The sequence below is a fragment of the Diorhabda sublineata genome, chromosome 3 (genome assembly GCF_026230105.1).
Source record: "Diorhabda sublineata isolate icDioSubl1.1 chromosome 3, icDioSubl1.1, whole genome shotgun sequence".
In the NCBI taxonomy this organism is placed as follows: Eukaryota; Metazoa; Arthropoda; class Insecta; order Coleoptera; family Chrysomelidae; genus Diorhabda; species Diorhabda sublineata.
In genome coordinates, this window is record NC_079476.1 from 30,730,784 (window position 1) to 30,755,167 (window position 24,384).

The 24,384-nt window shown below is 31.8% G+C and overlaps 1 protein-coding gene across 1 annotated transcript in view; it reads left to right on the forward strand.

Annotated features, from left to right (window-relative positions):
* LOC130441872 (probable G-protein coupled receptor B0563.6) overlaps positions 1–24,384 on the forward strand; it is a 234,735-nt gene that overhangs the window by 22,061 nt on the left and 188,290 nt on the right. The window contains exon 2 of the mRNA XM_056775697.1: positions 17,911–17,941. The gene's annotated coding sequence lies outside the window, so the exon portion shown is untranslated. The remainder of the gene's footprint in view (positions 1–17,910; positions 17,942–24,384) is intronic.

Genomic DNA, 24,384 nt, shown 5'->3' on the forward strand with positions numbered 1-24,384 from the left:
TTTTTCATTTCATCGAGTTTCTCAGTCAGTTGAGTGTTATACTTTTGTTTTATGGATTGCAATGCAGCATCATACTAATTAATCTTGCTATGCTTAATGATTTTTCTTGAATTGACCATGTCTGGCACAAATATTTCCATTCAAACTTAAGAAAAAAACAGCGGACAGGATTAACAGTAAACCAGTTTCTGGCAAATTTTCCCATTCAACATTTAATAATCAACATTCTTTGCTAATTTCATCATCTGAATATATCGCTTTTTTCCTGCCTACAAGGGTTATCTAGAAAATTCCGACCAAATAAACAAAGGAATAAGACATATTTTTCCTCTACTTTTTATTGCGATTTCTTCCTTTATAAAGCAATGATGCGTGATACATTCTTATTATTGTTCATCTACAGTCTAGAAAATGTTCAGCCGAATGCACTTAAGGTCCAAAATGAGCAAACACAGAACCTAAATCGCGGATAGCTTACGCATGCAAATTCTTCAAGTATGTCAATAGCATCTTCTCTCCAACTATGTCCGATGGTAGTCAGAACCATTTTGTGAAATTTTTTGATAATATTGCCTAGTTTTTAATCTTCCCGAAAGCTCGTCGTCAGTTAAGCTGATGTATTGTATTTAAAAAAAAATCATCAAATAACCGCTCAATGCTCAATTTTCACATTCTCAAACTAATCTTCATAACGGTTCACTCACTGTTTAATTTTGTTGAGAATCTCTCAATGCATGTGCAAATATATTTCAAAAATCAAAATCAAAATAACTTTGGAAAATTTTCATTCACTCCAGTATTATCAAGGTGGTGAAATATTTTATAAATAACGTTTGGAATAGCAAAACCTTTCTCTACAAATTTATATTGACATAAATTGATTTTTTAGTGATACTTAAAAAGATTCAAGCAATCTCAGAAAGTTAGTAGATACATTACAAATTGAATTTCAGCTTTCTACTTTCTCTCAACCATTGATTTCCTTGAAAATTGAGAACAAAAAACATTCCATATTATCCTAAGTAAATAAATGTTCCGATTCTCTACTTCTCAAGTTTTTTTTGATAAATAGAAAAAATTTTTCATATCATTGTTGTTTTTAGTAGATAATTTCTGCAACTTAACACATTTGAGAAAAAGATGAGCAATTGTACAGTTGGGCAAATACAGGAGTGAATCTTGAGAAACGTATGAGAGGCACGAAGTTGAAATGAGAAATATTCGGATGACAAAGAGGGTAATATGCGCTTGGTGAATAAGTACGGTAAATAATCAAAGTATTAAATTCTGCACTCCAGAATAAAATATATATTCTATCTTGGTATCTAGTAAAAACAATGAAAGTATGGACCTACGTAGTACTCTTCACTATCTAACAGACACAATAGAACTGACAATAGAAGTCAAGTATACCTGCTTTAGGAAGCGTACTAATCCCTACTACCATCATCTAGTAACACGCATTGACGAGCATGGCTGTTTCACATTCATTCCTGCATTTGCCAAAGTGTAATATAACAATTCTTTTCTCTACTTTTTGGGACATCATTCCATTTTATTTGCTCTTTAATCTGTTTTTATTTTCAATGCATATTTTTTTGATATCATTTAGATTAGGAAGCGAAATTTTGAGCAGCCCTTTTACAGTTGATCCATATGAAATATTTGTCCCTCATTTGATAACATAGCTTCACAGAAAATAATCTAAAAATCCCAACGAATTTCTACCACCACAACATGAAAGTGCTTCAGTTTTCCTGTTTCTTGCTAATCTTTTATTGTGAGGAATAAACAGCTTGATATTAATAAAGAGAATTCTAGAAAACTATGATCTTGGGTCATTTAGATCAGTTGATTACTTATCCTAATCATAGTTTAGGAACATTTGTAACAGACGTTATATTTTTCTATGTTCTAACAATAAGAAATATCTCACTCTTAATGAAAATCATATATATGAATGAGTTTTTTCTGCTTACTAATCCCATGTCTTCGAACAAGCTGTACAATCAATTTATTTTCGAAATTTTCGAAGAGAATGTCCGGCAACATTCAGGTTATGAACCTCTATACTCTATCATTTCTCCGCTTTTGCATATCAATGCAATTGAAAATTTAATATTCAGCCCTCGCGCAATCAACCCACAACGTCGAGGCTCCCGTCCAACTGAAACAAATTGGATTTTCATTTTCCAATATTTTTGTTACTCATGAATTTTTTTTCTGAAAAAATTTTGAAATGCGCCACACCAGTTAGTAAATGATCGTTCCGTAATTTGCATTCAAATTACTGCTATCTTTTGGGTCATTTTTTTTCATAATGGTAGTGGTTTGAATATACAATAATTTGTTCCGTTGGAACAATTTTCAGAAACAGCTTTTTCAAGTCACTAGGGCATATTAGCGTGAATGGAATATGATACAATTTATCAATTAAAAATGATATAGCATCAGTTATTACAATGTAATGTCGGTTTACTAAATTGTTTATTTGGTTCAATGAAAAATTTGGTCATTAAAAAATTGTGGTTTAAGTTTCAGGTCAGAAGAAGCAACTTTTCGGCAGGGTGAAAAAACTGTTTTTTTATTCCTATATTACTATTATTTTTTAGTACATATTTATAATCATACCGAATTTATTCACATATGTAATACATGAAGATGGTCCCAAAAGTATGTTTCAAGTTTGAAGATACCAAGTTGCTTAGTATTTTTTTTACAGACCTTGGCAAGATAAAAAAAATATTTTATATTTCTTAGTCGACGATGACATCCTCCAATTTGTAAATGAAAAGGTAATATGTGCAAAGGTTAAGTATGACTTAGAATACATGACACGCAAACTAAAAGAAGAATACGGAAAATGAGGATAGTAGATGAACGTAGAAAAGACACTTATTTATAGGAGAGAATACCATCGACATACAACTAGAAAACAACGAAATCATAACGATATGTAAGAATCATAAATATCTTGTCGTTATTTTTGATAATGATGGGACAGATGATACAGGAATAAAATATAGAATGAACAGACCAAGAACTATAACGATATCACTAAATGGGAAAATATGGATTACTGAAATAGGAAAAATACGAAAACTGAGTATCTGCAATGATTATTAGTACGTTGGTATATTGATTGTAAACGAGGAAAATAAAAGGACTGGATGCCCTAATAAGAGCAAATGAACCTGAAAGAAACAATTATAGAATATATTGAGGGAAAGCAGCTGATTTGGTATGGGCACAAGCAGAGGATAGTAGAGGAGAAATTTGCAATAAAAATGATGAAGTGGATCTCATAGAAGAATAAGAAAGAGGAAGACCAAGACAATAATGGATGCATTACGATTAGAACTGCAGCGACAGGAAACATTGGCAAGTAGGCATCGGATAACGTCGTATGACGTTTTGAACCCGAATTTATTATTAGTTGTTAACCTAATTTCCAGCTTATAACCCAAGAACGGAAATCTATGTTGATTGCACATATAGTTTTTGGAAACTGATGACAAAAAACAGTAAGGATTTTAGAATAAAAATTGTGAGGTTAGTTTGAAGAAGCACCTAAGAATTCTTATCTACTTTAAACACACCATTTACTATAGTTTCTATAAATAAACACATAATTAGCATTAACTCACATTTATGGAGAAACATCTACTTATTCATGAAACCATCTCAAAAACTTGCAAATATAAAAGATCAAATTTAAACTAGAGAATGGAACATTGATATCCGGGCTTTACTAAATTCATAAAAATGTTTGAATTTCTACCTATCGTAGTTTTAAGTCTCAGATGACTGAAATTTACATTTAAAATATCACTTTCATATTAAGGGCTTATCAAATCATGATTTGAAGCAATACATTTCTAACATTTTCAGTACATTGCATTAATGTAAGAGAGAGCCTGTTAAAAAAAGTATTCAAAAGAAAAAAAGCACTGTATTACGGAAGTTTATCAATTGTGCATGCACAGAAAAGATCAGGAAACAATTTTGAGAAAAATCCTCCTACTAAAAATTCTATTTTTAACTGGGTGAGTGGGTTTACGGAAACATTAGAGAGAAAACCCGAGACACAATTAAAATGCTAAAAGTTTTTTATAAATAATCTTTTACATAAAAGGTAGATTTTAGGAACAAATAGTAATAAAATATGTATTAGAAGAATTAGTCTGTTCTTACCAAATCATAACCTTTAGAAATTTTAAATACGGTCAAATTTAAAGCATATGGTTTGCAGTCATCAACCAAATGTTAAATCGATAATGGCAGATTGAGCAAAGTTTCAACTAAAAAATTAGAGATCCCAATTTACAATTATTCAGTTGCTGATAGAAAATTATCTTTGTATTGAAAATAATTATTGGCTTCGATGAGCATTATGTCTTCTAGAAATTCATTGTATATATAAATAATTACAGTAATTGATGAATCTCTTTTTCTCGATGCGACGAAGAATACTGTTTCAAGTGGATGTTATTATACCATATTTTCATATGAAGGTATATATAAGGAGAGACGATACGATATGATTTGTTGTAGTAATAAAACATGAATTCAAAAGGAGGTTTGTTAAATTTTTAATAATAAATACCCTGATAAAGACGTTTCGCAGTCTACAGTTAGCAAATTTGAAAAAAGTTTCGTGAAACTGTATTTGTTAAAAATATTGAAAAACCAGATAGAAATGTTCAATTTATTTAAGAAAAAGTTATATGTACTTCTAGAGATTGGAGAAAATCCGCATAAGAAAACTCGAGACCTGCCGCCGACAATGATGTAAGTAAATCATCTAATTTGAGAGATTTACATAAAGAAAAATACCACCCTTACAAAGTTTAGTTGATTCGGGATTTAAATGAAGATGATCCTGATAGAAGGCTAGAATTCTGTGAATTGATGATGAACGGAGTGAACGCAGATTTGCAGTTCATAAAGAAAATAGTTTTATCTGATGAAGCAACGTTTCATTTAAACGGAATGTTTAGCAAACAGATCTGTAGATATTGGAGCAGAAAAAATTCTCACTAGACGTGTGAGGTCACACTTAATATCCTAAAAAGAGAACGTGGCCCTTATTTTTTTGAAGGCACAGTTAATGGTGAGGTTTATGTAGATTTTTTGATTATCTTCTTATTGCCTAAATTAAAAAGATATTTTCCTGATGAATCATCCAAATAAGATAGATTGATATATTTACTACCAACAAGACGAAGCTCTACCGCATTTTGAACGTACAAGTAGAAATTATTGGATTGGAAGACGTGGAACGATCGAATGACCGGCTATATCACCCGATTTTACTCCTCTTGATCACTTCTCATGGGCTTATTCAAAATTTGAAGTATGTTGTAATAGACCAGACCATAGTGCTGATTCAAAAGTTGGGATGACGGAAGAAATAAATAAAATAAGTCGAAAATAATTACAGGGCGTCTTATTTAAATTAGGTTCAAAATTTTTATTCAAAAATATTGATTTCTCTTTTAATCAAAAATTCATCATATTTGACAACGATGTGATTATTGATATCATTCCTTTCTCAAGTTAGTTACTGAAATGTGTTAATGTGTACCTGGAAACCTTACAACGAATCTCTAAAATAGTTTTTCACAAGATAGGTTTCGCGAAACCTATAGGTTTGACGCAAAAGTCAACAGGGATCCGCAGAATTATTTAATACAATATTCAGAATGAAGTACATTTAGATGCAAATATTCTTTTGGAGTTGAAATTTTAGCACTTTTCTACAAATTAACACAAGCAGAATTTGTATAAAATATACCAATACACCATTGATCATCACAACCAACCTAGATTTTCAGGCGTCTATCTATCATCAAAGTTCATTGGCATTAAATTAAATCTTTTTGTTTTGTGCGTGTACTGAATTAGCGTTATCTCGACTTGGGTGAAATTTATTAAAACGTACTGCTGTCTAACAGATTTTCATTCCATTATACAAAAAAATTCAGGTCGAGATTGAATGCTATCCCAGATATACCTGTACAAATAACGGACATAAAACTGAACTATAAAGCAATTATTGTATGTTTTCACCTTCAAAATATTTCTCATCAAAATTTTTATTTAAAATGTACATGTCTGATTTGTGAGAGCTATTGCGCTTAGAGATACATCGGAGAAATTATCAACACTACATCGGAGAACATTCATCACAAAAAGCTGTCAAATACTGCATTAGTAGAAATGTATCTAGTATGTTTCTGCTTCTATCTTAGTACCAGTTTATTAGTAGAGATAGATTTAATTCGAAGCGTGAAAACAATGAAATGTAATCCATAGTGCTGGAAAACCATTAATTCGAAATGAGATTAAGGTATGATAATTCTGTTAATTCTGAAGGAAACAACGTCGCAGAATTTATGAATAATAATTGGTTCATTTTAATAACCAGTGGAACAATATCAGATGGAGATGGATAATTATTAAGATTCGTTGCTAATTTATATTAACGACACAAAATGATAATTTGGGTTCAATTAGAGCAATTTTCATTGTCCTTACTTGAAGAATTTATTGAGATTAAATCTCATGCCTGTATCTAAATAAAGTTTAGCCTGGTATTACATAAGTGGAAAATTCTTACACCAGTACATACGTGGGGTCTGTGAAACCTAATTTTTCAAATTTTAACATTTCTTTCGATTTTAAATTTTTCATTATTTTATACTTTTATATCCTCAAGCAATCATTTGTAAATGAATATAACACAAAAAATACTTTATCAAAAAATTATTAAAAAAAAACCAAATATTTTGTCCTGCTGAAAAACACATTTTTTTTTTCAAAAAATAAGTTAAGCTAAAATGAAAATTCTAGTCCTAAAAAATGCTTAAAAAACAAAAGTCTAACAACAAGGGAGCTAAAAAAATTTCATAAATATATATGCAAGTCATTAATCCTTGTCTGAATTGACATAATTTTTATACCTCTGCACTGCATGCTCCATGCATTATAATGAGTTGCAGCATCCACAGTAGTATTTGGTTTTGCGTTCTCGACTTCATGGGTATACGTAACACCTTCCTATAACCTTTGAAACCTCGGACTATTCTTCCTAGCATTAATCTGTTCTGGAATCAGTTATAGGACCAACATTTTGTAAGAATCCTTCTCAAAAGTTAGTAATCTTGATTGTTTCTGTATATTCCAAGAGCGTTAATAGCAATTAATTTCCTTTTTCTTTGTTCGGGTTATTGTTAGGCGTGTGATCTTCCATTGTTATATCCTGCTCAGAATCGGTGCCGGAGTTGGGTTCACTTTCAGGAACCAAATCAATGTCATTTTCGCTTCCTGAAATCACTATGTTATCATCAGTTTCTGTCTCAGCCCTTAGTGCCAAGAGCCTTTTCTGTTCTGTACTTGATCAGTATTTCTGAAGAAAAATTTTAATTAACGTTTTGGTATTATTTAACATGACTTAAATAACCATGTGACTAAAGTAACTTTACTTTATGATAAATACTTGCTGCGTACAACTCGAAATAAATAAAAAAAATAATACTTTGCAACATCAGTTACATGAATACATAGCTGGTGTAATACACCCCAGAGCGTTTCAACAGCGTATGCTTTTATTCAGTGTCAACCGAGTACTGAGTTGATACCCGGGATAGAGGGCGGATACATATTTGAGAAACTACAGGGATGGACACGCACATAACTTTACATTTACTTTCCTTATCAAAGAGTTTTCCGCAATTGGGTATATTGAGCCTCACGTTTGTAACGCCGGTTAATAACATATTTAACTACTAATATTTATATGAAGAATGGAATATGTTGATTGAAGGTGAGGGGCCTGTAATCAGTAGGAACTTATTAAAACTGTATCTTCAAAATCAGTACTATATTTTTGATTTACATATTTAATAACAGCCAATAGTATCTAACATGTCGATACTGACCACCGACAACAGTACGTACCCTTGATAACGTTACAATTGTCTCTGTTCATTGATTATGCTGAATAATGTATTTGATTTCAACAAAATATCAAGGAACTTTATCATTCTTCAATTGAATGTTATGATCACAAGGTTTGTTATATTTTTGTGTCGCGTTTCTAACTGAACCATTCGAATTATACGTTTTTGATTTATCGTGGCTAGTAATTAATCTCACTATTTTTCCACGATTTTTTGGTTCAACAACTGTCACAATAATGTTTGTGAAGTTTTCTAAGATTATAAGGGAATTATTCAACAGAAAAATTTATTTGCTTTTTTCACTATTTCTGTGCATTAGTACTGAAACTAAGTGAAAGTGAAATGGGAATGACTTTCATCTGCTTTACCTGCTAAATATCAAAAAATTATATGGAAACTTTTTTCTTTCAATCTATTTATTATTGGAAATAGCAGAAATCGTAAGAGGTTAAATTTGGTAAGTTCAAAACTCCCGTTGTTCGGCGCTTCTTGAAGTAATATGCCATTGGCCCATTCCTCAGGTCTCTTTTGTCGCGTGTCGTAGATCCTAACATAATCTAAGAAAAGTTTAACAACAAATAGGATCTGTTAGCAATTATTAGAAACATAAAATCTTGATATTTCTACCAATACACAATTTTCCGAAATCCTGTAAAGTCTTATCATTGATTATTATCATGGTTACCATTAAAAGATATTTAAACAAAGAAGGTTGGATGGATTCAAAGTAAAAAGCAAATAGTAATACCAAAAGACTTCATGGTGAATCTGATGGCGAAATAAATCACTAGAGAATAATATAAAATTTGTTATAGATGAAAAGACGACGATGAACATCTCCATTAGAATAAGTTGTATGGAAATAGTCTATAGATGACCATATTGACAAAATGATTTACCTCCATTTCCTATAAACAAAAGATAAAAAAAACCATGGAATTGTAGTTTTATAGGGAGCGTTATATAGTCAAATCTATCATCAAAATTGTTAGGATCTATTCGTAAATTTTTTATATTCGCCAGTCGAAGATTTCATACAGTACACGTTGAGAAATTCGCGGGCAACTACAATTTACAGCGATTGGGATAATTTGGTATCGGATGTTGCCAGAAACGTGTTTTGACTCTGTAAACAGCATCTTCTTTGGTTGTGAAATCGATTATCTTCCGAGCAAAGAGAAAATAGAAGTCTATGGTGGACACTTTGCAGAATAAACGCTTATTTCTTTATGGAATTTTCTTTTTTTTTTAAAGATCACGTGAAAAATGTAAGATAACTATGCAGTATAATATAAAGAATGATAGATATACTTCAATATAATGTTTAGTTCAATAAGAATTTAATATCATTAGAGTCGTCAGTAAAAGCTCTCAACTTTATTTCGTGTTCTCATGAAATTTCATTGTTCACAAGTCTGAAGTTTCTTCCAAAGTACATATATTCTACTCTATAGATTTATATATATATATATATATATATATATATATATATATATATATATATATATATATATACTTTGATACAATACATTTGTATAATGATTATCGGTGATTACATCGTATGAAATGTACTGGGTTCGATGATAAACGGAGAATCAGAAAAATGTGACAGCATCGAAATTGAATTTCCTGAAAATCCACCACTAGATTGTTTGTTCGGGATTTCTTTAAAAAAATACCCACACATATCTCGATAAATAGAGGAAGACATTTTATTTTTATCTATGTTATCATCTATGAAAAATATAGTATTGTGCAGATTCCAGAGTGCTTTCGTTCATCACAATATTTAGACACCCTTGTATTGTTGTATTTACCTCAAAAACGATTACTTGAAACGATTACCTTTTTCTGAATTGAAACGATTTTCACATGTATCAATTTATATTGTGCCATTTCCTTAAAAATACATCGAGCAAATGAAAATCAAGGCAATTTTGATTTAGTTGAGGTCTTTACTGGAATATTTCAGAGAAAGTCATTGGAATTTTTGCATCTTACATTCTTGAGGGGCAATAAATGCTTTTCTTAACGATCAGAGGTTGTCGGGAATGAGTTTTGATCTATTTTTAATATATGTTGATCACAATATTTATTGATAAAATAACTATACAACCTCACAGATACCGATGATGGCGAACGTTTTAGTCGTCCAATTGAGTTGGTTACTCCGGAAAACATCAAAAAAGTCCACAAATTGGTTATATCTAATCGTATATTGAAATTGCGTGAGACAGCTGAGGCAGCGTTTCCTCAGTGGATCAAAAACAACAACGTGGTGATGATTCAGAGCAGTATTTGGCCACGTAATAAATCAGATTTCTTGCGTCGACAATGGATGAAACATGGATCCATCATTTCACTCCGGAATTCAAACGATCATCATCTGAGTGAACTGCAGCCGGTGAACGACGTCCGAAGGTACCACAGTCCGCTGGGAATGTTATGGCTTCAATATTTTTGGATACACCTAGGGAGAGACAATCAATAGGAAATACTACATACAATTGAATGAAATACACGAATTGCTTCCTCATCCACCGTATAGTCCAGATCTGGCCCCCAGTGATTATTGGCTATTTACTGATCTCAAAAAATGCTCGCTGATAAGAAATCGTTCAAGAGAGAAATGTTTCAAATCATTTTCAATTTATTGTGTTATATTTGTCCTATAAAAAGCCTCATGGTAATGTTCTTAATATATTTTAAAGTATTTCTGTTTAATATTTCTCTAATCTTGTTCTTTTACGTTCTTTAAGTTAGTTGAACCTACATTGCTTTTTTAGAACTTTAAATAATTGTCAAATATACATACAAATATGACTAATGGAATTAAATTCATTCGAATTTATCAATTTTTTTTTTTAATCTCAGAATTCTGAAACTGACATTATCGTTTGTTGTAACACCTTTTTTTCATTTCCGCCTTGAGACGGCAACCTAAAGAGGCGTCACATTGACACCGTTTAAAGGCTGAAAGCCCTTCTATAAAGGTTTCCTCAGTAGGTAGGGGCGTTGCGGATTCTACGCCGCAGTAACAAATTACTATTTTGGAATCTGGTATCAAAGGAAACATTTTGCTTTTAGAATGAGTGAGTTTATAACAAACAATTAAATTTATCTACCTATTAGTTGAATTGAAAATGATTATAATTAATTATTGTATTATTAAGTAACCCAGGTGAGAATGAGTATATTTAAAGAGAAGTCCGGTGATGATTTTCATGAAAATTACATGTTTCTATACTTTTCCGATTTATCTAAAGTTAAAAGTTAATAATTTATGGTCAAATTACTTCTTAGTTAGAGCAATACTTTGTACGGAAGAAGATATTTATATCACAAGATAATAAAATAACGTTTTTTTTTGAATCATTAAGGTGACAACTATAGTAATATTCGACCAGGGCAAACTTTTTTGGATAATATTCGCAAAGCAAAAATGTTGGATTCGCTTTTATTTTTCATAACTGCGTCATACAACTCACTATATGGGTTCTCGTCGCTCTTTTTTTCATTCTTTTCTCTACCAAGTTGTTTGTATGCGAGTAGATCCGCACAAAATTCTTAATTTAATTTTGAAGTAGATTGTAGATTGTTTAAGAAGTTGTTTTGGCTTCTCAGCCAGCCCGCATTTGTACCTAGATATTTTTCCGGGATTTCTGTCCCACTTACCAATGTCTCTATATATTCGATGAAATGGACAGAACATTTTAGCTCTCAGAATCTGTAGATGCCTATTATCTGATATGAATCTATTGAATCTTAGGCCTAGAGTGTACCTCCACTAAGAACCCATCTATTTCTTTAGAAATCAATTCAGTTCGTTTTTGATGTGGCCGCAGTAGGGCTCTGGTCCAAAATATGAATTCATTGCCTCTTTTCTGGCAAGGCTGTCTATTTTTGAGGTATTTGAACAATTCAAATGCTTTTTCAACTTGAAGTTACTTCAAATAAATGTATTATTTGCTCCTTATATTCTATTTTGTTTAAACAAACTCGCCTCAGCCATAATATAACTATATTCCACGTGAAAATGTTTTTCGCACAAATATATACTGAGTTTATATTGAGCAATTTCGATTTGACACTTGATATGTCTTATGTTCAAGATTAATTTAACTTGGATAGCTTTCTTTAATACTCAATTCAATTTTAAATTTTATCTTAATTTTGAGGCAGTTATTAGGAGACAGGAAAAAAAAATGTAGACAAATGGATGAAGAAAACAACTGACTGAAGTAGGAGGAAACTAAGCAGAACGAAGGAATACATACGTCAAAACTGCTGGAAATATTTGAAGCTTTGCGGTAAAAAAAGCGGAGACGGACGAACGTTCTATTATCATAGGAGGAGAGAGGAGAATAGACGCGAGAGCCAAAAAATTAAGCCAGAGATTCCGAAGGAGAGCCAATGAATGACTACTCCATGTACCGAAGTGAACAACAAGAAAAAAGGGAAAAAGCGTGAGGAAAGTCCCAAATCACTTGGACATCAATTAGGAAACAGCTAGTATAGAGGAGAATCGAGGTCCAGTGCAGAATGGGAATTCACACAAAGAAAAATAACAAAACAACAAAATGAAGATGCTCCTGAAGTAATATAAAGAGATTGATTGATATACGTACCTACTCAGCGGAGAGAAAGAAAGCAAGATAGTCGTCAAAGAACTGGCTGTAAACGTCGAAATTAAGCTGAGGAAAAATGGACTGAAACCCAAAAAAGTATGGCAACTGACGAGTATACAAAAAAACGCCGGCAACACCCGAAAACTATTACCAATATTTATGGTAGTAATAGAGCCCGCATACAAAAAATATTTTCCGAAAGAATTCAAATAAAATTACTGAGAAAAGTGCGGAAGCAAAATATTCGAATTAAGTCTTCGAAAAGGTGCAAAAAAGAATATGATGTTTTGCGACTGGCGTAAGAAATACGAGGCAAAAAGTGCTCATGAAAATGATACCGTAAAGTGCCATTTTCCGGACTAAAATTAGTATTGTCAAGTGGACTTTACATAATTGTAAATTTTAAAATAAAAGTAAATTCATATAGACTTTTTATTTACAAAATATTATTGATATGTAGTAAAGATTTACTGCTTTCAAATATTCTATTCAAGTGTGGCACATAAACTTTATTAAATTTGTTAGATACTTTTCTTTTTAACCGCATTCATCCACTCTTATCTCTGTTCCAATTTTCAACTTGCAGCTAGTATTATTGAAATTTTCAACTTGATAGCTCATATCCAACATTTTTTTATCAATTTTTCATGTCATGTTGAATATGCCAATTATTTGATGATGAAAATTTTGTCCACAATGAACGTCGCGTTAGATGTAACTGCCCAATTAACTCAGTCTACGAAACCCTCAGATGTCTTCGAAAAACAAAAATCAATATCAGTTTATCCTGATTAGTGTGATGAATCTAAAGATACATCCCTTTACTTTATTTACAATTCACTGAACATTATACAGAATTACCTAATTTTATACACCCGATGAGATAAATAAAAACTAACAATGTTAAACAGAAATATTTTGATATAATTGTTTTCTTATAAGTTATAACTCATTTTTTGAGAAGCGACCCTTCAGAATTATCGAATTTTTTCATTATTTCCATTAACGATCAATTGTTATAAAGCAACGTAAATAACGACAATATTTCACTTCAAAATTAATTCCCACATCCTTTATTACTAGTCATTCGAGGAACTGTTATGTCTTCAGTGCCAAAATGAAAACTATGTGATGGAGTGTTGAAGATAAATTAATTCTATCGTCTTGATCAGTTTGGTTTTTCCAGTTCGATCATGGTTCTTGATCTTAACATAAAATTCAAATGGTGCAAATAGTGCTATTACAAGACAAGCAACAAACGACTACGAGATGCTATCCGTTTTACACGATAAATTACACAAACTTATTTCTTGAATAATGTTTTGATGTCGGATAAAGCGCATTTCCATTTAAATAGTTTCGTCAACAAACAAAACTGTAGTTTTCGGAGCTCTGGAAATCCAATGTTATGCATCAGTTACACCCATCTAAATGTACGGTTTTACAGCCCAAATTTATTTGAGAACGACGATGAAAACGAGTTCCAGAAAACAATAATGTAGCAGGGAAAAATTCTTATTTGTGATAAAGAAACTGCGTATACCAATAGATAGTATATGAACGTGTGCGGCATAAGAGTTTTAGATAAAATTTCGATAAAATCAGATTTCCTTTGGTTACCTCGTTTATCAGATTTAACTGCTCTGCACTTTTTTCAAGAGATATTGGGAAGACAAAAAGCATGTTAATAAACCAGAATATCCTAGACAAAAGTATACTGTGCCTGCAACCAGACACATTACATTGTGTAATAAACACTTAATGTCCATAGCAATAGGATATATTCTATGGATTGAAGCAATAATCAGAATAGAGAATTCATAGTTCTAATCACGATGTCGGGTTTAAATTTTTAAATTATAGGGCACGCCGTAATATGAATTTCGTAATTTAACACATATCTCATAACAGTGAATTTTTAAAAGTGTATTATTTTAACAACGCGCTCTATCTTATTGCAACGCGCAAATCGCTTGCCTACGTCACCAGCGCCGATCGAGATTCGCCCGACAAGCTTCAGTAGTATCAACACCACGTTGTTTTGCTTTATCATCCCATCGAGTTGTATTTTTTGTCAGGATGTCGACGTCTGGATCTCCAAACTTTCGTTATAAATATTGTATTGTATTAAAATGTACTAACACAAATATTACGGCACAAAATGAAGTATTTTTAAAGGCCGCTTAACATGGTGCAAGAAATTACATGCAATTCCTTGAAAGATCAAAATATTACATAGACGAATATTGGATGTTTGAAATTATGCAGATCTCTTCCAGCTGCATCATGATTGCCACTAATCAAAATTCTAAAAGTAAAAGTAAACAATTTCCTATTCTGAAGCTTTAATATGTGGGCAGTTTAGAATTGATAATAACAGAGCTAATTGAAGTAAACAAGAAAAAGTGGCCAGTGCATCACTGGCAATAATTGTATCTGCCGCTGCCTTGCTTTTGGAGTCTTATGGATAGATTAGCTAGAGAATTAGACGAGAAAACATAGAAAAATTAGTTGAGAATGGATGGAAAAACTTTTGGACCACTCGTTTTCAAAACCTATAATTTTTAATATTCACATTTAATATGGAGCAAAGTCGAACCTTTGAGTATTTTTTTTCCATTAAAAAATAAAATCTTTCAGATTTTCATGACGAAGTTGTCAAAATGTGGCATGAACAAATTTTTTATGTTGGTTGAGACCTTTCGCTAGTTATCAGGCATTACTAAATTAATTCAATGAAATCTAGGGATACTATAACATTTAGAGAACAAGAACATAAGTCCAACAAAGTCGACGTCGAATTTTATCCAAACTAAATGTAATATATTTGTTTAAATTTAAACACTTGGTATCTCAAAATTTCAAGGTTTCGTGCACATAAGATGTTCTTGTTATTGTCCCAAGAATATGTCATTCTATAAATCTGTCTGTTGATCTGGTTCATTCCTTTGATATCTATTTGAGGCAGTTTATCTGAAGAACCACGAAAAAACTTATGCTTTATTATTAACAACAAATCAACTTTTTATCGTCAAATTCGCGGTAAGTCACTTTAGCCTCTAGCATTTTGTCAAACAGGCCGGCCGCTCTACACAATCGGCGTTGATGATGTAGTACCTATTTGGAACCAATCTTAGGCGGTATAAAATATATCCAGACTTTTAAACTTTATAAGTTTTTTGATACTAATCCTAAAAAATTAAGGATTTATTTTCGTTAGAAAAGAATATACTTTTTTAAATTTTTCACGCCCATTATTACAAGAGCTCTACCTATTTAATATTAGTAGATGTTCCTTATATAGATTTGGCTTAGAGGTTTAGACTAGTATGTGTTTTCGCATTAGTACTATCAGCATTGAGTGCAGAATTTTTAAATCTGCGATATGGAATGGCTCGAACCATTAGTTATTTCGCTGAAAATTGATGTATTCCAGTAACGTATTGAAATTTCCATTTTATTGGTATGGTAACAAAGAGTAGAAGTATCCACATGAGAAATGGGAATATTGAGATAGTACGTCAATGATTTTTACGGTAAATCTAAATTTTTTTCACCACATGCGAAGGAATGCATACATCAATAAATGTTATTTGACTAGAATAAATCATGATTGAGCGGAAAAAGAAATATTTGAATTATTGCGATCATGTCGCATGTTATGAGTAGTAATTAAATTCCAATGAAATTCCAATATGGGGAAAAACGATAAATAGGAATTTAATCTTGGATAAAAAAGCATTTGAATACAAATGAACACATAATTATTATTTTTTTTTTCACGTTTCTCTCTACAACATTTTAATAGCTCTATATAAAGTACTGTATGAATTCATTTTATTCACAATGATACAAGATGGCCAAAACAGTATTATAACATTGTATCTATCCACTTTTATAAATATTCTAGGCTTTGGATTCATAAGACAAAGTTATTTGGAATTGATTTTGAATAAAAAACTGTCGTAAATTAATTATTACAACTTCATATTGTTATTTAAATGTCCGAAGACGGTATACTGAAAATTAGTGTTGGCGAAATGATGAGAAATCAATAAAAGATATGAACAAAAAGGTATTACATCTAGAACATAAGAATATTCCAATTTTTATTTGTCAAATCAAATCAATCAAATCAAATTCTTTATTTTGTTTAGTACAGATGTCTCCCCTGAAGATGAACTGAATTCTATGAGTATATAGTACAGGTAGAATAGGATTAAGCCCGAAATTAAACTGGGCGCTTCTGATTTTCTAAATTCTCAGAGGTTTTCGGTTACTGAATAAGCCAAGTAACTCTTAACAAAATTACGGGCACGAGTTTTCGAAATTTTGGAACTTGTAACTCAAAAAAATTTTGAAACGCGAATAACTCGAAAACTAAGACGAATTTGAAAAAAACGAACAAAAAACGTAGAACAAAATTTTTCTATAAAAAAGGTCTCTAGTTTTTTTTGATTGGAACTATTATTTCTGAATAAATCTCCCTCAACGCCAAAAGCGAAAGCATCCGCTCACGAATTCCCACCAGTGCAAATTCAAGTAATTTCATGTTCCAGGCGTACATGAAAACTGTTCAAACTCATGGAAAACTACTTCGTTTTCAAAAAATTAAAATAAATCATGATGGTTGAGATTTCTATTTTCTATTTTCTACCTCCCTTTGATTTCAAATAAATGTGGGTACTCATTTTGTACTGTACAGTTTTAACTCCGGAACTTTTTTCGAATTCTACGTAGTTTTCGAGTAATTCACGATTCAAAATTTTTTTGAGTTATAAGTCCCAAAATTTCGAAAATCCGAGCCCGTAATTTGTTGAGAGTTGCTATACTTAGTCAGTATCCCAAAGTCGCCAAGAATCTAGAAAGTCAAAATCGCCCAATTTAAATTCAGGGTTGTAGCTCAAAATCGCCTAGTTTGCCTGTACTAATACGAGTATGTATATTGTAAGTGATGAAAATAAATCCAAAATAGGAATTATGTAAATAATTTAATAAGTAACATTATATTGTATAATAATGTTGATCTTAATGTGACTATTTTTCGTGTATACCTCGTTATGGGTCGTATATTTTTGGACAGATAACAGTGAATGCAGAACATGAGTTGGGGTAATTCATCAGAAAATGCGACTACAATTTGAGACTTTCAACAGCAACAGTTATTTTTACGAGTGACCGTGATGGGTGGAAATTCGATATTCATAAAATATAATCTGCTATGAAATTGTTTATAACCGAAGTGATCAACAATTTTCTGTATAATACGTCGCGAATAAATTGTATAGTTATTATTTTTACTTACCTATTGTTTTCAGGGAGAGTTGCGTTGGATTGAATTTGCAAATGGTAAGTTGTATTTTGTTAACTTGAGTCTGCATTTTTTTTATTGTTATTGCTGTTGCTGATTTTCATTGAATTCCATATTTTAGTTATCAAAACTTACTTCGATCAGATTCTCGTTAAGTCTATACTTATTATTTTGTACTTCTTCACTTTAAAGACACTAAATCAGGTTAACAAAGTAATTAATATAGAGACTGCTTATTCAAGACGTTTTTCATATTTAAACAGGAACATTTACAATCCTATTGTTATTGGCAAATCCATATGAATTTATAAAGTACCAACTTTCAAAAGATTGTGTGTGAAATTTAGGGACATTTTGATTAGTCAAAAAAAATGACAGCCATTTCAGTGGAGCTACTTATTTTCAAAACAATGGATTCAAAACAATTTCGTGTGTTAATTTATCATTATTTCTTGATAAAAAAACTGTATAAGCTCACAGACACCGATGATGGTGAACGTTTTAGTCGTCCAATTGAGCTGGTTACTCCAGAAAACATCCGAGTCCACAAATTGGTTATATCTAATCGTATATTGAAATTGCGTGAGACAGCTGAGGCCGTAAAGATATAGGAAGGCAGTGTGTTCACAATTATGCATAAATATTTGACCATAAGAAAGCTTTTTTCAAAGTGAGTGCAGCGTTCACTCAGTGGATCAAAAACAACGTGTTGATGATTCAGAGCAGTATTTGGCCACGTAATAAATAAGATTTCTTGCGTCGACAATGGATGAAACATAGATTCATCACTTTACTCCGGAATCAAAACGATCATTATCTGAGTGGACTGTAGTCGGTGAACCTCATCCGAAGCGTCCAAAGGCACCACATACAGCTGGAAAGGTTATTGCTTCATTTGCGCAAGGAATATTGTTCATCGATAAGATAATGCACCGATTCGCAAGTCGATGGCAACGATAGTTACACGTCGAATAGCACCCTCATTCACCGTATAGTCTAGATCTAGGCCCCATGTAGTATGAATTTCGAAAAAAAAATGTCATTGATGCAATTAGTTCCTGCAGAATCCATGTAAGCTGCAAAAGTGATTGAAATCGTCATGTCTAAATATAGCTAGTATAACGCTTCGAGATATTTCACGAATACAAGATCATCCATATTTTATATATCATGTCTTCAAGTTAATCCTACAAAACTAGTCCAGTGACATCTAGCGAGTATGAAAGCCTAACTACAGGTTACTATTTTTTCGTTCGGGAAAAGTTTATCGAAATGCTGTGTAACAATATCTGCATTGCCAGAGCATTGTATTTCATTATTCTAGAACTTCATAAAACTATATAAAAATATGAACAACTTTCTCTAGTTATAATAGCTCTTCCTTATAGATGTGAAAAATACTGTATGAATGAAAAATAAAAAATGATTCTGTCACCTTTGCCGGTACCATATTGTTAATTGAAATCAGATGTATTATCAGTTCATAGACGACGCTACTAGAATTTAATCAATTCAATTTTCAATTAGTCCTAACCTTCAAAAAACAAGTATTTAAATTTAACACCTGTCTGACTATTAGTTTGTTATAGCATTTTGAGTTAATCAACATTTGTTAATGTGGAAAAATAAAATAAAGATGAGTTAATGCAACATTACTGTTTGGCAAAAAACAACTATTGAAGCCGAGGCTTGGCTTGATAAAGATTATTAGGACTTTGTCCTAGAAAAGTCATCCGTTAAGAGGAAGTTTGCTAAGTTTAAACCGGACGAAATGAGGTTTGAGAATAATGCTCAAATTTGACTAACCAAGAGGTTATCAATTGAGAATATATCAAAAAGATCCATAAAAGAGTTTCGGATAACCATAAAGTGTAGCCGACTAAGATGAGATCCTGAGGATGTAAAAAGATCGTGTTAGGCATATCGTCAATGTATATTTGGATATTCCAACAACGATTCTGAGCAGTTTTTGGAGCTGTTCTATCATGATAAACCCAAATTTTTGCCTCGACATATGATAATCGATGAAACATGGCTCTATCATTTCACACCGGAGTCGAATCTACAGTCAGCCGGGTGGACCGTGGGTAATGAATCACGGAAATACGCAAAAGTCGGTTATGACATTAATAATCATGAACAGCGAATATTACATAGCGTTATTGAAGCATTTTGAGAATTGCCTATATTCAATGATGACTCTTTTTCCTCTGACAACACAATTTTTTAAATCATCAACCTAGCCGTATATAGCCATGCTCGAATCAAACCAGGCTTTGTTTTTATATAAAAAATGGAACTCTATTAAAACACACCCAAGTGACTATCAATTTTTATAAGTTCTGACTTTCTTTTGCTCGTGTAGGTGGCACTCAAACATATTTACAACAAACTCTTGATTGACTTCCGCACTAATACCATCCTCAGTATTCCACACTGTACCATATTCCTGAAATTGTTGCTAAAAAGCCATCATCCTAATTGAATTTAATTTGTTAATAATGATAAGAACTAAACAATATAATTAAAAACAAGAATCGCAAACCGAACTTTTGGACGACCTTCACGAAATTCATCCTGTAGCGAAGTACGACCACTATTCAATTCGAAAAACCAGCGAAACCCGATGGTTAGAGATGGTGATTCATCACCAGAAGTCGGAGCTAGTTGCTCGGCACTCTACTTTGGTTTAATTCACGTCGCAAATCATAAAAAATGATCGCATGAGAATATTTGCAATTTATTTTTTGATCATGATGAATATTTCAACTATTTGTAAAGAGCTCAAACAGCTCACGCCCTGAGTACGATCACCATTAAAGTGTCAAACGTTAAGAAAACAATGTGTGATTTGACACATTCATCTCATCTCAAAACATAAATAGCAACTCTCGTAAAGTGCGTTAAATACACTGCTAACCAAAACTATGAATAATGAAAAAAATTAAATACCTATTTTATTTCATCGAAACAAACGGACGGTTTCTATGGAATAATCACCCGGATTCATAATTCGCTCCTGTATGTCAGTTTTATGGTCGGAACTTATGGTAAGAAGACGTAAGAATAAAAAAAGAGTTGAAAAACCCAGTGTAGATATTGATTCGACGATTATGGGTAATAACATCCATTCTTATATATGCAGAGTTTTGATTGCGAACTGAAAGAATAAAAATTGGAGTAATGTAAACAAAGTTATGATAATACATAAACAGAGTGAAGATTAGTAAAATAGTTAAGAAATTAGTAGAAAATATTTTAGAAATGTAACGTATAATAAATACCTAAGCACAGTCACTATAAAATACAGCAAAATAAATATAGAATTAACAGGGATAATAAGTTGACTTGAGATTATACGATTATACTAGTCAAAAAATGCTTGGCAACAAATAAATATATATTAAAATAAATAGTGAATAAATAATGTAATTAATATCCTCACAATAACATGTGTATTAGAGAATTACGTAATTCAAAGAAAGCATGAAACTAAATATGTGGCAATTGAGATGGAACATAGAAATAATAGTAAGAAAAACAGAATGAGATTGAATAAAACACCTATAAGAGATAAATGACGGGATGAACATTGATAAACAATGAAATAAAAATGGTTAATTTGTTAAAAGTTAAATTGGTATGAACATATAATGAGAATGAGCTAACAAATAATTACCAGGAAAATACTGGAGAGAGGAAAAAGAAATGGCACCATAATTCTTCAATCGCACACTGAAAACAGGACGAACTAAACGAAAAACTTTCAAGGAAATCTGGGTATTTAGCAGAGACAGGAGAGCACTAGAAAAATGGTTGAAATAGAACTTCGGTATTTCTACCTTGTAGCAATTTTGTCGTTTTCGTTAAACTTCAACAGATTTAACATTTCCAGTAACTTAACCATGTAGAACAATTGTTCACTAAACCGAGTTATGCTTTGGGATTCTTTGTTACTATATCAAAATTCATTTTTTTTTTCAAATTATTATAAGTCTATCAAATTTTCGTTTTAGTCCGTACATGTTGTTATGACTTTGTCAATTGTCTATTTCGATTATAAAGTTTTTTCAATTAATAACATGGAAAACTATTAAGCGATCATCGGTTGAAGTTTCGAGAAACATTTTAATTCGATTTATCGTTGGAAAATATCGTTCACCCTTTGATATTGTCATAAACGTTGTTACTAAGTTCAGTCTCTTTCGGTATCTGCTAAATTGTTTTTTTTTTATATAAGAAATTCAGGTAACCTGTCATTCAGTCCACTTATTTCATCTAAAAAATACTAGACAGTTTAGTTCGTAATCTTTTTTATCGAATAAAAGGGAACATAAAGAAATGAGTTTATTTTCGGAAAATTTGTTTCGATACTTTTCACAATTTTCCGAACAGAAATTCACTAGATGCTTTTTAAAATTGAATATATCTCTTGTAGGATTAAAAATCATATCACATGCCTCTAAATTACTACAAATAAGTACAAGCACTTGTGAGATGATAGAAACAGCTTTAGACATCAAATTTAACTGCAGAAAAATACTTTTTTTGAATAAATTTCTGAACATCCGCATGTTGACCGCTCATCTCAGCTGCGACATCATAACTCATGCTGCGACGATTGTCGAGAGTATCGCTTCCAATAAATTCGCGAAGATTCATTTCAAATGCCCATATATACATATTTTCATCAAAATTTTGTATATGATGACAGGCTAAAGTTATCTGGAAATGCTCGAAGAGTTATATTAGTAAATGGGCAACGATCCAACACTCGCGAACATCTGTCATTTCATTCAGGATGTAACTTCGCTGCACTACGCGTTATGTGTGCGGGAGTACATCAACGTTCATTTTGATGAATGGATAGTCAGATTAGGATTCGTTTAGTGACCCTCACGATCATGTGACCGAACACTCTGTAGGGACGCGTTTTTGCAAGAGGACCACACATCCTCCCCAATATCCGAACTGCAATTGAAGAAGAATTTGGAACTCTTCGCGGAGAACTTGATATGCCTCTCCATTGAGAAACGTTGCCGTAAATGCATTGATCAAGATGGGCATCAATTTCAACACTTATAGTAACCCTTTTCCGAATTCTTTTTGTACTTTCTTCCAATGAATTCATTTTGATGCTGCATTTTTTCCTCTCAATCTAATTCGACTTACCTATGTCGACCTCTGTATAACCAATTATCAGAATTTAATTGAGCCATAATATTGGTTAATCTACTTGATCGATTGATTCATTGATTACTTCTATTTCCGACCAAGCTATATAGTTACCAAGTAAGCAGAAAAAATAAAAAAATGAATCTTTTGTATAACATCACAATTCCAATCATTTTTATCAGAACTATCTTGAGTAGATTTCATTTTTTTTATTCTTCTCATTTTAGTTTTCGCCTTAATATTTATCACGATTCAACCCCTATGGTGATGATATTTTTGAGGTCTTCGAATCTATGGTTACTTTGTTAGTGTTAATTTCAGTATATTTTGAGTTTTAAGTTAAACAATGTATAATACCACAATTCGAATGGAACTGTATTTAATAGAAGAATATTTAGAATAATAGAGAGAAAATGAAATTCCAATCAACAACGTTGTGCTAGAGTCGCCTCAGGAAATTGATGAAAACTCTACAAGCTACGAGGGTAAATCCATTTAGAAAAGTGTGAAAAAGTGAAGCTATACATAAAAAACGCCACAATTACTTTTACGTTTAAAATAAATGAAACCAAACAACAAGCAATATGAAATAACTTTAAAGTTTGTGGAAATTTTTGTGAATTTCAAAGAAGCCGCTTTGTACATACTCCTGTTTGAAGAGGATATTTTAATGTCAGGGGGCATCACTTCCTGTTCAAAATTAAATCTCCGGTTCTCAGTTCAGTCAACTCATTGTGATCCCAGTGAAGTTCCTGTTTATCTGTATCAAGTGTATCTCAATAAACTCATAAATTTCCTTCTTCGCCTATCCGCTGAATCTTTATCAGTGAGGTTCTTTTCCTAAATTTATTCACAATCATTCTCATAGCCGTTAAACGCTAAACGTTCGTATCATATTTTAAGTCGATATTAATTGGAACGAGAGGGAAATCAAACTGTCGAGAAATTTTTGTGAAACTAATTTTAATAACAATAAATCAAAACTTAGGACGGACTAATTTAATTTAAATGGAGAAGAAATGGGTTTACTAATGTAGTGGAAGCTTGTTATTTGATTTTGAACAATTTATTTTATTATAAGGAATAGAAAACAACGATTTTATAAGGAATGAATAATATCGGTAATGTTAATTTTTAAGAATCACTATATTTGAGGAAAGAATTTTCACAGGTAAAACCATTAACTCGTTGTGTAAGTATGACGAGAATGTCGTCGTCAACTATAGATTTTTAACTTGCTCATGTTAGCTTTACCTGTAAGTGGGTTTGTTTTTTTTTTGAGCTTGTTTATAACTATCTTTCGGAC